Raw genomic sequence first — 16,101 nt, forward strand, 5'->3', positions numbered from 1 at the left:
GCCAGGAAAGAACCTCCCAGATCAGAGGGAACAAAAATCTAAACTCACACAGGCCCTAGAATGTTCCTTATCCCCCCAGCCAGAGCGGGGCAAAGTTAGCCCTGGACTAAAGGATGCGCTCATTCTGTGTAACAATACTTAAAAGCAAGTTCCAAAAGCGAGGGTAGGCAAATTTTCACGGGAAGGGGCAGCCACTGAATATGCTCAGCTTTGCAGGACAGACCTTCTTTGTTGCAAGTTCGTAACTCTGCCTCGATAGTATGAGAGCAGCTCAGACGATATGTGAATGAATGAATGATGGTGGCTGTGTTCCAATAGAGCTGTATTTACAGACACTGAAATTTTAATTTAATATAATTTTCACATGCCACAAAATACTATTCTTTTTTTCCCCAATACCCTTCACCAGAATGAAAGATAAGACCCTACATCATTGAGGGGCACTGGGGTGGCGCAGTTGGTTAAACATCCCATTCTTGGTTTCAGCTCAGGTCATGATCTCAGGGTCGTGGGTTCGAGTCCTGCATCGGGCTCTGTGCTCAGTGCGGAGTCTGCTTGGCCCTCTCCCTCCTCCTTTGCCCTTCCACTGCTTCCCCCCCCGCCACACACACACAAAAGCACAAGCACATGCCCTCTCTCTCTCAAATAATTAAATAAAATCTTTTTAAAAAAAATCCTACATCATTGAAATGATTCTTCTGCTAGATGTAGGAGTAATACTATGAGTAAATAATTCAAGGTTGGTTGGAATACAATACAGCACAAGGATGGAACCTTTAAGAACAGAGGGACTTCAGCACCCATGGGCTGAGTGATGGTGGTGGGCGCTCCCGTGCACTTTCTGTTCTCCTACCACACAGCGTACTTTCTACCTTGTGACCTCTTGTGTGTGTGTCATCTCCCTCCCCTGGCCGTGTTCTCATTTTTTAAAAAAGATTTTATTTATTTATTTGAGAGAGAGAGTGATCCAGAGTGAGAGAGTAGGAGGTGGCGGGGAGGGAGGAGCAGACTCCCCGCTGAGCAGGCGCCCCTTGGCAGTGTTCTCTTGAGGACGGAATCCACATCTGAATCTTGTATATTTCCTATGCATCAAGGTTTCCCTGAGTGAGGTCAGGACCACTTTTATCAGACACTTTGAGGAGCTTGTTAAAAATGCAGATGCCCAGGGGCACCTGGGTGGCTTGGTCGGTTAAGCGTCTGCCTTCGGCTCAGGTCCCGATCTCGGGGTCCTGGGATCAAGCCCCATGTCGGGCTCCCTGCTCGGCAGGGAGCCTGCTTCTCCCTCTGCCTCTCCCCCTGCTTATGTGCTCTCTCACTCTCTCTGTTAAATAAATAAATATTTTTAAAGATGCAGATGCCCAGGCTCCACTCCAGACCCACTGAGTCAGAATCCTGGGAGGCAAATCCAACAGTCTGCATTTTAACCAGTTTTCCAGCTGATTCTGATTCATACTCCATGTGAAGACTGTATGCACCTGGCATGCAAAGAAAAGCCCAAACGAATTAATGATGAGTTCATAAAGCCAAGCGGAACAACATATAGATACACTAGAATTACAGCTATCTAAATACCATATTCTTAGGTCAAAAGCTCCAGAAGATCATAGATAAATACAAAGAGTTGCACATCCTTTTCTTTCTTTTCTTTTTAAACAATATTCTGATGAGTCAAAAACCTGGTGACCCACTTCATCCCAATTCCATTTATTATTCCCTTCCTGCCTTTTCAGATTTCACTTCGTGGATTGTTTTTAATTACCCCATTTGGCGGCAGCTCTTCATCTCCAATCCCCCAGGGCCTTGGGTGGATATGCTAAAGTCTCAATTAAAACAAACCAGAATAAAAAAACCTCTCATGCACCTTTCCCTTTCCAAAAGTTCATACACATTGAAAGCATGGAAATGAACTAGTGTGATTCCCGAGAGAGATCTCTAACAATCTCCCTCTGCTGGATCTAGGTTCAGTTGATATTTTTGGCATGAATATTGGATTCTCCAAGAAAGTAGTGTTTCTCAAACTCCAATGGTTCAAACTCCCTCGTCGGAGTTTTTTGCCGTATCGACTTGTGGCCTGTGTTATTATTTGCCTAGTTTTTTACTTTAATCAAGTCACTTTAAAAAAAATGTTTAGCCTTCTCCTAAATAATAATATACATGAAATTACATAATTACATGAAATTACAGGTTAGATGTGCTAAGTGTATTTTAAGCATATTAAAGTAAATATGTAATTACTAAAATAAAAGAAATACATGTTCTTGAGACACCTACCAGCCTCTTGGGTGGCCTTTTGGGAAACTCCTGCATAGAGTCCTGCTAGGGGTCCAGGCCAGCACCCAAAGCCTTCCCACACTTACCAGGTTCTCTTAAGAACCTCCCTCCACACACTGCCAGCATTGAAATAAAGAAGTCCCTTGAGAGTGCACTGACACCAGCATGAAGCTTTGGCTATTAATCATCAAGGCACACCCACCCGCCCACTGTGGTTGGGATTTCAGCATGGATTGGCAGAAAGAACAGGCCCAGGAGGGGGTTTGTGCTGACCAATGATCCGAGTTTCACTTGGGAAGTGTGAGCCGGGGAATATTTGTGAGCCTCCGGGGCTGCCCGTCCTGGTTCACGCCCACAGAGCTCAACCAGGCATTCCTCTTCCCCCCTTCCCCTTCCCGGGGTCAGTAGCCATGAGCTCACCAGCATGTCCCATCTGTTTCCTTGAGGCAGGTGACATCCTTGTCAGCCATGGGAGCTTCCTAGGGAGAAGCCAGCTCCTGGCACTGGAAGCACTTGCATTCTACAAATCGATTTTTCCTGTGGGTCCGTGTTTGCCTTTGAGGCAGTGTCCTGCATCTGACCACGTGTCCAAGATGACTATTTTATGCCAGCAAAGGAAAACAAGCTTCACACCTCACGGAGCTAAAGGTGAGGCGACAGCTGGCTGATGGTTCGTGATTCACCCAAGAGGACACTGAACCACAGGCGTGAAAGGGGCTGCCACCCAGGGCACATATCAAGTCACAGCTGAGAACCCGGGTTTGGCTACTCAGAGAGTAACAAGGGATTGCAACATGTTTTTAGCTAACCTCAGCTCTGCAGAGCTGGGCACTCAGGGAGTAAGGTTTAGGGAAGTCAAGCGTCCTTCGGTGCTTTTCCCAGAACAGCTGGGCATGTCAGAAGACAAGCGTTCCAATTTCACTCTCTTTCTTACTAGCTCTGTGACCTGAGGCAACCCCATTAACTTCTCTGCACCTCTGCAACTTCACCTGTGAAAAGGAGGGATCACCCTCTACTTTGCACGCTTCCTGGGGCTGCCCAGATCCAGGGAGACGAAACACGTAGAAGAAATTGAGCACTAATCGCAGAAGCCTGGCTGGACGTCTCAGCCCAGGTTCCTGCTTTTGAGGCAAGTGTGTTTATTTGAATATGTGTGAAAGCATGTGAATTAAATAACCTGGAAGTATCAACCAAACTCACAGTGGGCTACCTGGGGCGTGGGCAGTGGTAGGAGGAACCAGGTTTGAGGGTGGGGCAGTTCATTTTCCCAAAATGCATATTCATATCTTTACAGTTAATTTCATATTTTTCAAAGACGATCGCCCAGAGGTGAATTCACCTCTACCTGCACTACCAGATCGGGGAGGCAGGCCCAGTCCTTCAGGAGGGAGGAGGGTAAGAGGGGCTACAGTGCTCAGAAAAGATTTTTATTGCCTAGGGGAACCTTGCTTAGGGCAAGGAAGAGACCAATTTGGGTAAATGGGGGGGAAGAAAGCCATTCTCCCAGGGGACCAGTGTGAGCCAAGGTCCTGAGGCCAGTCTGCAAAGGAAGGAGTGAAGGACAGGGGCAGTCAGGTAAAGGAGAACCCAGATTCATACTGGGGATTCACATGCACAGAGACGTACTGGTTGCCAGGTCAGTACGTACTTACTGTCGGAGTATGCAAGGCCTGTAGAAAATACTAGAAATGTTAGCACTTGTTTCATTTAAGAGACAATGGAGAAAGAAAACTCTCAGATTTAAAGAGGGGGGGGAAAAAGCCAAAACCATAAGCAAAAAGACCCAGGGAGAGTTAAACCACAGAAAATGTAGAAAGAAGCTGTGCTCAGGGATTTAATAAAATTTCCACCTCTTAAAAAGTGCCCTGGGTGGGGTCTGGGAAGTGAAAGATGGAGTCATTTGTATCATCATTTTCTTCCCCAAGGAAGTCAACCAAGAGCCACTCAAACTGTGGGCTTTGGCTGATGGGAGGAAGCAAGGGGTGGGGGGGAGCCGCACCTGCGTGGGGGATGAACTCTGACCTCTTCCCACCCAGACCAAGGAGCTTTGCAGGAGACGCACTTGGAGCTCAAGACCAACAGCTTCCCACCTTCTCCGGATGCCCCTCCCGCCCGAACTGCCAGGGGACAGACAAGATTGACGGCTGGTGCTCTGGGCCACAGCCTCCCTCTGCCCCTCAGAGGCCCAGGAGCCCCGAGACTCACCATGAGGCGAGTCCTTTGACCCCTCTCAGCCTTGAGCCTCCAGGCTCAAGGCCTGGGATGCAGGAGTTAACATGCTTCCCAAGCTGGTCACCCCACATGGGCTGGGGGAAAGGATACCCATTTCCCGGAGTTCCCCCCCCCCCGACAGATTTACCAACACACTCGTGACCCACTTGTGTGAGACAGAGATTTATGCCAATAACTTAGCCAACGCCGTCACTTTGGATTTGCAAATCTGTTCTCTGAATTTGAGCATGTGGTTTTTGGAGTTTGGTTTTTTTTGTTTATGTTTTTCGAATGTGTGCGTGTGCACATGGCGGGGAGGGGGGTGAAAATACCTACCCTTCTTAGATATCGTCTACTCTGGCAGATGCTAAAGCAGTTTCCCAAAGAGACCTGGCAGCAGCAACTCCCAATCCAAGGGTGTAAGCCCCAGCTTTGCCACTGGCTAGATGTCTACTTGTGTTTTTTACGTCCCTTGGCCTCAGTTTGCTCAGCTGTACAATGGGGGTCGTTTTGAGGATAAAGGAAAGAACGGATGGGACGTATGAAAGCGGGAGGAGTTATTAGCAGTTTCATTCCGTTACTGGGCACTGGGGAGCTACGGGGTGCCCAGCATCTAGGCTCTAGGGGATACAGCAGTGAACAAAACAGACAAGAGGTGAGGGGAAATGGCTAACGAACAGTCAGATGAGCAAATGCAGGGGCGTGGGTGGTGCCAAGGCCCAAGGAGAGAAATAGAGCAGGCAGGAGAAAGAGAGTAGACATTGCAAATAGAGTAATGGGGGGTGGGGGCGATGCGCGCAAAGAAGCTGTTTAGGCAAGGATCTGAAGGGGGCGAGGAAGCCCTGGCCATGCGCACGCGAGGTTAGCAGGTTCCATGGAGAGAACCCCCCACCCACCCCCAAAATGCTGTTGCTGTTGACTCTGGGCCTCCATTCCCACTGGGACTGGGGGAGGCTGGGGGCTGCTCTGGACTCTTCCCAAAGGGGCTCTGTCTTAGCCGATATTTCATTCCACACATTCCCAGGACCCCCCAGCTGTGCCTGAAGATGCCGCTGGTCTTGGCCCAGCGCCCTTGACTCCCTACCCAGGCCCTGGCCGTCTGTCAACGCCATCCCATCGGTCTCCATGTTCGCTATGACTCTGCCCGCGGGCCTCCCCAAAGCTCCAGGTCCCTAGCCTGCCTGTAGCTTTCGCAGGTGCTATTCCCTTGGCCTGAACTCTTCCTTGTGCCCTCACCTCCTCCTTTTACAGGGCTGGGTCCCACTCCTCATTCAGGGTCTCAGCGTAGCCCTCTTTTCCTCCCCCAGGCCTTGCTGACCCTCCAGCCCCCACCCTGCAGTCGGCCTTAAGCGCTTGGTCTCTTGGGCTCCCACCGCAGCCTACGTGGCCCCCACCACAGCACAGAACACGGCGCGCCCTTCGGCGCATAGCAGGTGTACCACGGGTTTGTATTAAAGGAGAAAAGCTCTCCTCCCCGAGGGCATTTCTCCCTCCAGCCTCTCTTGGGATCTCTCTCCTGACCACCCCGGCCGGGCCACACTGATACCACACTGTGGGGTGTTTCCTCTTTCTTGGGAAGCTTCCTGCTAGCACGGGTGAAGGAAGAAGCGCAACCTTCCTCCCAAGGGAAGGGGACAGGAGAGGGGTCTCTCCTGGGGTTGATCAGTTATCTGGTCCACGGGTCCGCCAAGGGGTTCTCTCAATCACTGAGGATGACACGAAGGAAATCTCAGAGTTCTAGAATTAGCTGGTCTTTCATTAATATCAACAGGAACCCTGAGATTGGTGAAAATGGAAGTGTAAGCTCAGAGCACAACAAGTGAGAAAAAGTGAGAAAAGAGAGTAAGCCCTTGAGAGATCCCTGTGAGCTCAGAGCTAGAGCATTTCTTCACCTTTTCATCAACGCATGTGCTGGGGACCTGCCTCTTGCCAGACCCTGCCAAGGCCCTGGGCGTGGAGAGATGGAAAGGTCCCTGTCCTACGGGGAGGGTGGGTGCTTGAAGTGTGGATCCAAGTGGGTGCAGATGAGTCTTGTAAAGGGCCCAGAAAAACTTCTAGATGGTGATATTGTTGCACTGACAAGATTTAACTCTGCCCTACCTGGAGAAGCCAACAGTGAATGGACTTGCAGCCTCACAAGGGACATCTGGAGATGTGTTCCTGGTGTTCGAGGTTGGAACATTCCATGGAACAGTGAAGAACACAGGGAGGGTGCAGAGCAATCTTAGACCCAGCAGTGGTTGTCTGGTGCACCTGCTGCGCACACGATGTCCAGGACCAAGGCGTTCCTTTCCCCAGCTGCCAGGAGTGCTGGCCGCTGAGAGCTCACAGCTGAGTCCCTCTGCCTTCCCGAGGGGCACCTCCCAAATAAAGACTGCTTGATAGGGGGTTACCATGGGGTCAACTCTTGAGGGCCACGCCAGCCCCGGAGATGGGATGGGCTGAGGCCTCCATTGTAGCTGCATGGCACATCAATGTCCTGATCTGCTTCCTCTCCCTGCACCCCCACCCAGATGCTGGCCCCAAGAGCACTCTCAACACGCCTCCATGCAAATCTCCATCTCGGAAACCCTTTTCAGGGAACCCGACACAAAAGAAACCCTCTATTTCAGAACTGCTACGTACACTGTACATCGACTCCGTTGTGGGTCCCACTGGCAGTGTGGGCTCACTTGGGGACGCCTGTGACTGTCATCGTGCCCCTGGGAGGATGCATCATTCAGAGGAAAGAGAGAGTCAAGGCCATCGCTATTCTTTGCGGTGCTGTGGACCTCAGGATTTCCAGGCTGGAAATGTTCTCATTCTTTTTGGCAGTTTCACACAGGGCTTGGCAGCCTCCACCATCTGGAAGTTCTTTCTCACTTCAAACTGGAATCCTTCCTTCTGTGATGTATCCCCATTTCCTCTCCCCTTTCCTCCGTGGAGCTGTATTCCTGCCAAGAAAGAAAGTTAAAAGGGAACAGAGACATATGGATTTCCTATTAAGACTGACGCCCACATTTTAGGAGAACAGAGGAAAGAGCTCAAATTAGGGCAACGGAAATACATTTGCATGGCACCAACATTTGGAATTGTGTTTTTTTTTTTTTTTTTTAAGGTAACCCAAACAATGAGTGCCTTTTTTTGTCCAGCTTATTAAACTTTTAGAATATTAGGGAGATCCTGGAGACCCCTCCTTAGGCGTAGGGTAGTATGGAGAGCCCCGGAGTTGGAGTCCTGACCTCATGCATTCAAAACCTGTTTCTACCACTCGCTAGCAGGATGACAACAGCAGTGTGACTACGGGGAATGCACGAGGCCTTTGAGGCTCAGCTTTCCTTGTCATATGGTGGGAAACGCCACACCTGCTTCTGTCTCAGGGTTATTGAGAGTTAATGGGAAGACATGAAAAAGTCCAGTAAACCATTAAGCACAGTCGTAGGGTGAATATTCAGCACTGTCCACGACAGTTTCCTGGGCAACTACCAGGTCCAGAGTCCCACCATGTTTTTTTTTTCTTTTTGAGAAATTGACACACCAATACTAAAATTCATATGGAAATGCAAAGGACCTAGATCCGCCAAACAACTTTGAAGAAGCACCAAGTTGGAGAGCTAATGCTACCTGGTTTCAAGTCCTGTGGTAAAGCTCGGTGTGGTATTGGCATAATGATAGACAAAAAGAGAGTCCAGAAACAGATCTACCCATATACGGATAACTGGTTTTTTGTTTTTTGTTTTTTTGTTTTTTTGTTTTTAACAAAGGTGCAAAGGCAGTTCTGTGGAGAAAGGATGGGCTATTAACAAATAATGCTGGGACATTTGGATACCCCCTAGGCTCAAAAAATGAGCTTGGACCATACCATGTGGCGGATAAAAAATTTAACTCAAAATAGATAATAAGTGCAAAACCTAAAACTATGAAATTTCTAGAATAAAAAACATAAGAGGAAAACTTAGTGACCTTGGGTTAGGCAAAGATTCTCAGGTGTGACTTCAAAAGTGTCACCCATCAAATAAGTGGGTTAATTGAACTTCACCAAAATTTTACAACTTCTGCTTTTTAAAAGTTACTATTAAGTGACGGATGAGATAAGCTACAGACTTGGAGAAAATATTTGCAAATCATATATCTGCTAAAGCACTTATATCCATTATATATAAAGAACTCTCAAAACTCAATAGCAAGAAAACATGCAACACATGTGTAAAAAATGGGCAAAAGATTTGAACAGACACTTCACCAACAAAAGATAAGCAGGTGCCGAGTGAGCACATTAAAAGATGCTCAGTGTCATCAATCATTAGGGAAATGCAAATTAAAACCACAACGAAATACCATGATACGTATTTTAGAATGGCTCTAGTAAACGAAATGTTCGTGTTCCCCGCAAATTCATATGTTGAAGACCTAATTCCCAGTGTGGTTGTATTTGGAAGTGGGGTCTTTGGGAGGTGATTAAAGTTAGATGACGTCATGAGAGTGGAGCCCCATTGTGGGACTGGTGCTCTTATTAAGGGGGTGAAGAGACCACTGGTTGCCCCCCCAACTCTGTTTCCCTCTCCCCTCCCCCACCCCCCAACGAGGTGAGGACACAGAAGGTGTCAGTCTGCACACTGGAAAGAGAGTCCTTACCAGAACTGGACCATGCTGGCACCCTGACCTCAGACTTCCAGCCTCCGGAAGTATAAGAAAATAAATTTCTGTTGTTTATGCCACCCGGTCTCTGGCATTTTTTATGGCAGCCCGAGCAGACTATGACAGTGGCTAAAATTAAAGACTGCTGATACTAAGTGTTGTCAGGGAAGTGGAGTAACTGGAACATTCATATCCTGTGAGAATGTAAATAGTACAACCTCTTTGGAAAACACTTTAGCAGTTTCTCACAAAGTTAAATTATATCTACCATGATCCACCCATTCTCTTCCTAGGAATCTGCCCAAGAGAAATGAAAACATACGCTCACACAAAGACTTGTAAACAAATACTCATAGCAACTTTATCTGTAATAACCACAAACTGGAAACAAGCCAACTATCCATTAACATGTGAATGGACAAACAAACTGTGGTACCTCGATCACATGGAGTACCAGGCCCAGACCAAGGCCGTGGGGGGCCCCCTGGGCAATGGGTTGAAGGCCCAGCACCCAAGGTGGAGGCTTGCAGGTTCCGAGGGGGCTGACTCTCTGACCTAGAGCTGGCCCAACCCTGCACAACTGGATCCTCAGAGACTGCCCAGGCCCTAGAGCAGAGGTGGCAGCCAGTGGGGGTCTGAAGCATGGGTCTGAGTACTCACCTGGCCACTACTTGTCTTATGACCTCAAGCTGATCCCTGAATCCCACAGGAGTATGATTCTAACTTCAACTTAACTTCCTGTGCAATTTCCCTTGACCCCTGACCCTCCCATCAAAGCCTCCCCACTTGGGGCTGCGTCTGCAGGTGGCACACAATAGGTGTTCAATACAGGTTGCCAATTGCTCAAAAACATCTACTATGTGCTCAGCACTTGGCATATGACAGCTCATTTAATTTTCTAAACAATCCTGCAGTGTGGGTCTAGTCATCCCCATTTTAGAGATGAGAAAACTGAGGCGGAGTGAAATGACTTACGGGATCCCGACACACAGGACTATGAAGAGGCGGTGCTGGACTTTGAACCCGGCTCATTAGACTCCGAAGCCACTGAGTTTGCTGCCACACTGGGCTCCCCAGCCTCTACCGAGAGGGTGACTTTGCCTGACCTTGCTCCCAGCAGAGTTGCTTCTGAGAGGGCTTTTGTGGACGATTAAAGGGTGAGCTCACCATGCAGAGTGGAATGTGTCAGGCTGGTGGCTGGCGAGTGGCCTCTGGTTCACCTGACTGGCTCATGTTCGGGGTGTGTCACCTGTGAACTTGGTCAGGTTTCTAGTAGGTTCCCACGGAGATCGGCCTCTCCTGGGAGGCGACTGATGCTGCCTTTCCTCCCTGACCACGCGACGACCCCACTCACTCTTCCCAAGGCCTCAGCCTTCAGTCCCACCGCATCACTCAGGGGAAGTCAGAGCTCATAATTATTTGACTAATCCTCATGTGGCAACACACTGGAGACTGTTTTTCTAGCACGAGGCCGAGTGAGAGCTTTTCTCTCTCCAGCCTTGCCTTGTCTGGGTCTGCAGGTGGGAGACGGGCACCTCCTTCCCGGGAGCCCAGAGATGTGGAAATGAGGTGCTGGGTCTCCCAACCCCGGGAACCTGCAGCACCCTGTGGATTATCAGTCTCCTGGGGCTGCTGTAACAAATTACCATAAAATTGGTGGCTTAAAACAACAGAAATTTATTTTCTCACCGTCCGGGAGACCAGAAGTCCAAAATCAAGGGCCTCTTGGGATGATCCAGGATAAGATCATCTCAAGACGCTCAATAACATCTGCAAAGACCCTTAGGTCGCACTCACAGGTTCCCAGTGGGCAAATATTTTCCGGGGGCCCACCATTCAGCCCCTACCTCTCAGAGGTTGCCTCTGCCAGTGCCAAATAGTGGCACAGACACTCCCCTCCTTGCTAGAGGCTTCTGCCATTTGTCCTTTCCTCTCCATCCCAAGAGCCACTGTCCTATTCAGGCCCTTTCTTCTATTGCTGGGACTGGTGCAGTAGGCTTCTAACCTGCTCCACTTTCATCTTTCATTCTTTTTACTGCTCCAGAGGGATTTTGCTAACCACCAAATTTCCTTGTATCCCTCCTGCCTCAGACACTTCAAAAGAGCAAGTCCAATCTTCCGGGTGTGGTGTTTGAGGCCCTGCCCAGCTGCCCAGCTTCTCATCCCGGTCTCTGCCTCTACCCTCCACCAGACCCACCAACACTGTAAGGCCTCGAAACAGACCATCCCCTCACTTTGAAATGCCTTTTGCTTATGCTCACTGTCCATTTCCCAGCCCACCAGCCAGAAGCCCTGGGAGGTCATCTTCAGCCCTGCCATGTTTCCTGAGCTCCTTCCTGGGCCCCAGCACTTGTCACTCACCAGTGTTGTTCACTGACAAGCCCAGGGCCTTCTTCAGTAGAGGTGGAGCTCCTTGAGGGTCAGGATGGCACAGCCTTTATCTTTGTGGTCGGCATCATGCCCATCGCAAAGCTCAGCACGTAGCACGTGCTGGACAAGGTTCACGGTGTGAATAGCCGAGTCATGGTAAGTCACTCAGAAGCAGAGATCCTGCTTAATTCTCATCGGCTTAATTCTGACAGCATCTCGCCCCGCCCCGGCCCGCCCCCCCGCCCACCGCACCTACCTTAAAGTTGTAGGAAATGAGCTCCTACCATGCACAGTGGAGTACGTTGAAAAAGCTCGGCTTTTGAAATTGGATGTAACTCAAAGCAAAGCCTTCCTTGGCCACTTAGACTTTGTACAACTTGGGCAGGTCACTGGGATTTTTGGAGGCTCTGTTTTCTCATCTGCAAACAGACGGATTCTGTTTCTCTCCAAACAGTGGCCATGTACATGCAGTAATGATTTGGCCCAGAAATTCTGCTCCTAGGTGTCTGCCCAAGAGAAATGCATCCACCAAAACACTTGTGCGTGAATACTCATAAGCAGCCTTGTTCGTCGTGGGCAAACGGTGGAAACAGCCCAAAGGCCCATCAGTGGATGAATAGATACACAAATGTGGCGTATCCGTACAACAGACAATTACTGAGCAGTGGAGCGGAATGAAGGAGAGACACACGCCCCCACCTGGATGACCTCTGAAAACATGATGCGAAGGAAAAGAAACCAGCCACAAAAGATGGCCTATTGTATGATTCTGTTTATGTGAAACACCCAGAATAGGCAACTCTAAGGGGACAGAAAGTAGAGTAGTGGTTGCATGGGGCTGGGAGGGGATGGCAGGGGGTGGTGGCAGCGTGTTGCAGGGGCGGGGGGCATCTAACGGGTATGGGGTTTCTTTGGGGATGCTGAAAATGCGCTCAGACTGACTATGGTGACGCTGTGTGACTCTATGAACCATTGCATTATGCACTTTGAAGGGTGAACTCCATGATATGTGAATTAAATCTCAACAAGACTGTTCCAGAAATAACAAACAGTGGCAATGCGGCACAAGGGTCAAGCACAGAGGTTCTGGCGTCTGTCAAACAGATCTGAGTTTAAATCCTGGCCCCACCCCTAAGCTGACACGGGAGCTTGAGGAATATTAGTTAACTTTTCCGAACTTCAGTGTTTTCACCTATAAAATGGAGACAATCTGCCTACCTACTTTCCGGGGCTGTTTGGGGGATAAATTTGATGAGGCTCATAAAATCCTTGGCACAGAAAGGGGACGCTTGATGTGGGCTATTATTAGCTTGGTCTGCGTGGGCTGCTGTGTGTTCTCAGTGGTGGGAGCTCCTCCACGGCTCTGGGCAGCGGTCTGCACCTTCTCGGGAAGCAGAGGAGTGGGTTCTAACCAGCTTCCCAGCCCCCTCTCCACGGCCCCTAAACAGTGATGCCGACCACCCAGGGGGAAGGCGGCCGAGGCCGCTGTCCGTTTCTTCCCCTTGACTCTTTAATTCAGGTAGGCGTACCCAAGGATGGCTGCCAGGGCATCCGAGGACACTGGGGAGGTAGTGAGTTCATCGCTCACTGTTGCCATCCACACCCTCGGTGTAGGCTCCCGGGTTGCCCTTTCCAGGCCCGAGGGGCTGAGCTGGTTCCCTTCCCACCGGCTAACCCAAGCCAGCACTGGTCCCCAGGGCCAGTAAGCGGGGGCCGTGAGGGGTTCCCGCCGCTGAGAACACACCGCGTCCAGCCCAAACCAAGCCCTCCCGTTGCCCCTGTTCCCTGTTCTCTTCATTCATTCACCAGCTCTTCGCTGAGCCCTTACAGCCTGTTGCGTGAGGCCTTGAGATCAGTAGACGTGGCCCCCAGTCCTCACTGGCACTTGGTGGCATCAATACACCCTTTCCTCGACTTAAAGAATTCCAATTCCAAGGGATATCTTTTAAAAGGCATGATGTTCTTTCTGTATTTTTTAAAATCTTTATTTAAATAATCTCTGCACCCAGTGTGGGGCTCGAACTCACGACCTGGAGATCCAGAGTCACATGCTGTTCCAACTGAGCCAGCCAGGCGCCCCTTTCCGTATTCTTCTAATGCTCACGAATACAAACACATAACTCTTAAAATGAATTCAATTCATTTGAAGCACCACCTCAGATTGGGGATGCTGCTTTGGTAGACCCAAGTGACCCGGCTGGGGAACTGCCCCTCCCCCAGACTGTCCCTTCTCTGTTCCATCCTCAGGGTCTCCCTGAACATCTACCCACAGGCTGCAGTGTGTGTTTGCTGGGGGCCAGGTACCCCCGGGGTGACCAGAGTTGGTCCTGGAGTCACAGAGCTGGCCATTCTACCCCTCCCTGCCTGTCACCCAGGGTCCCTCTGACACGCAGCCTCCTCCAGTGTAGCCCTGCCCCCCTCCCCATTTCCTCCTCTTCCCCTCCCCCTCAGCAAACTACCCAGCATTCCAGATCCCACAGTTCCTCTGAGCCTCTGCTCAGGCTGAGCCCTTTGCCTGGAACGCCGCCCTTACTGGTGGCATCCAGAACGCAGCTCAGCTATCACCTTCGCCGGGAAGCCTTCCCTGATCTCACCGCCCCCCTACACCTATCTCAGCTGGGTTTTATTAGGTGGTCCTGCCCTGTGCCTCCACGACCCCCTGCTCCTCTCCACGCTCTGCTGAGCTCATCTGCAAATGACTCCAGAGTCCTGACTTCGTCCAGTCAGTCTCTGTACCCCGGAGTCTGGTATGTTGGCAGCACTCAGCAACTCTTTGAATTGAGCTGACTTTTCGTAAGGCCCCAAGACTGTGGCAGGAAACAGGTTGTCACCATGACTGAGGTACCCTGGGGCTAGCTGGGAGGAGAGTGGTTTCCAGGGCGGGGGAACCTTCTCACATCCTTAGCAGTGGGTGGAAATGGCTTTGGGTGCATGTAGGAAATGTGACTAATAGGCAGGCTCCATGCTGCTCCCCGCGGCCTGCCCCAGCACCCTTGCATCTCAGCTCCTACAGGCTCAGCTGCAGGGTCCAGGGCTGGACCGCCCATTTCCAGACAGGTGCTCGGAGGGGCAAGAACCCCAATCCCTCATGTTTTCACGGAAGAATGTCCTTAGGGCTTAGAATATCTGTTCTACGTTGGTCTGAGGTGATGGACCACATGTTTCACCACGGAGGCCATGGGAAGATGGCCAGGAACAGGGCAGGGGAAAGGGTTTTGTGGTCAGCTTGGCCTCCATGATGCTCCATGTGGGTCTTGGGCAGATAAATATCGACAAGAGGAGTCCGGACCGTGAGCACCTCTGAGCCCGGAGCATGCCTCTGAGCAATGGGCTAAACACTTGTCACCTCTTTCCTCAGTTCGTCCTCACAAAGGGGCCCCAGGAAGTAGGTGACGCTCAGCTCAGTTCAGATTCATGAAACTGGGTCTGAGTGGCTGAATCAGCTTCTCTGAGAGAAGGTGGCACAAGACACAGGGCCGTTTGGCTTTGGACTGTGTTCTTTCTGATATGCTTTCCAAATAAATAGTGGTAGTGACATCATCTTGGTTTGTTTTTTTAAGATTTTATTGGGGGTGGGAGGGATGGGGTGGCTGGGTGATGGACATTGGGGAGGGTATGTGCTATGGTGAGTGCTGTGAATTGTGTAAGACTGATGAATCACAGACCTGTACCCCTGAAACAAATGATACATTATATGCTAATAAAAAAAAAACTGAAAAATAAAAGACTTCATTTATTTGGGGAGAGAGAGAGAGAGCACGAGAAAGGGGTGGGGGAGAGGGAGAGAATCTCAAGCAGACTCCACAGTGTGCACCAAGCCCCACGCAGGGCTCAATCCCATGACCCCAAGTTCATGACCTGAGCTGAAATCAAGAATCAGACACTTAACCGACTGAGCCACCCAGGCTCCAGTAACAACAGAACCTTGTCAAAAACAACAGACCAGCATCCACATGTGGGAAGAAGCCAAAAGTAGGCTCTGATTTTGAAGAGCTGCATAGTCCCCCAGAATCTGAAAGAATCACCCAGCCCTCCCCGACCCCAAATACACGTGGCTTATGTGGCTGTCAGGGAACATTCTAGCACTAACCAGGCTGGGCCGCTCCTTTGAGGCCGGACCTCCTTCAGGGGCACAGGAAGCTTCTGTTGCCCGGGCTGTCGGTCACAATAGTCGCCTCCAGGGATCATGTGGGACTCACGTGGTGACAGGGAGCTAGCCGAGGGTGCTCTTCCAGAGAACCCACGACTAAATGGGCAAGTCATTTTACATCGCTGAGCCTCAACGTCCGTTTCTGTGAAAAGGTGGGCAGTACCACGTGCCGCACGCACCTCGGAGTGCAGATGCAAGGCTCAAGGCAGGGGGGTGCGGGAAAGCCCTTGGCCGGCCATAAAGCCATCCACCAAAGCGGGGGCTCTCTGATGTTATTATCACCATCGGAGCCCTGAATGCCCTTCCTGGTCTCACCTGGCTTCCACGAGTTTCCCTAGAAATGGAGTTATGGCCCATCACTTAAGGAAGGGCAAAGTACCCATGTCCTTGTAGGGGATTTGGAACACAGCTCACAGGGAGATATGTAACTCATTCCGAGGACGCCTGCCGCACCCTCTGTCACCCTGAACAGTTCCCAGGTT

Source organism: Zalophus californianus, chromosome 4, assembly GCF_009762305.2.
Source record: "Zalophus californianus isolate mZalCal1 chromosome 4, mZalCal1.pri.v2, whole genome shotgun sequence".
In the NCBI taxonomy this organism is placed as follows: domain Eukaryota; kingdom Metazoa; phylum Chordata; class Mammalia; order Carnivora; family Otariidae; genus Zalophus; species Zalophus californianus.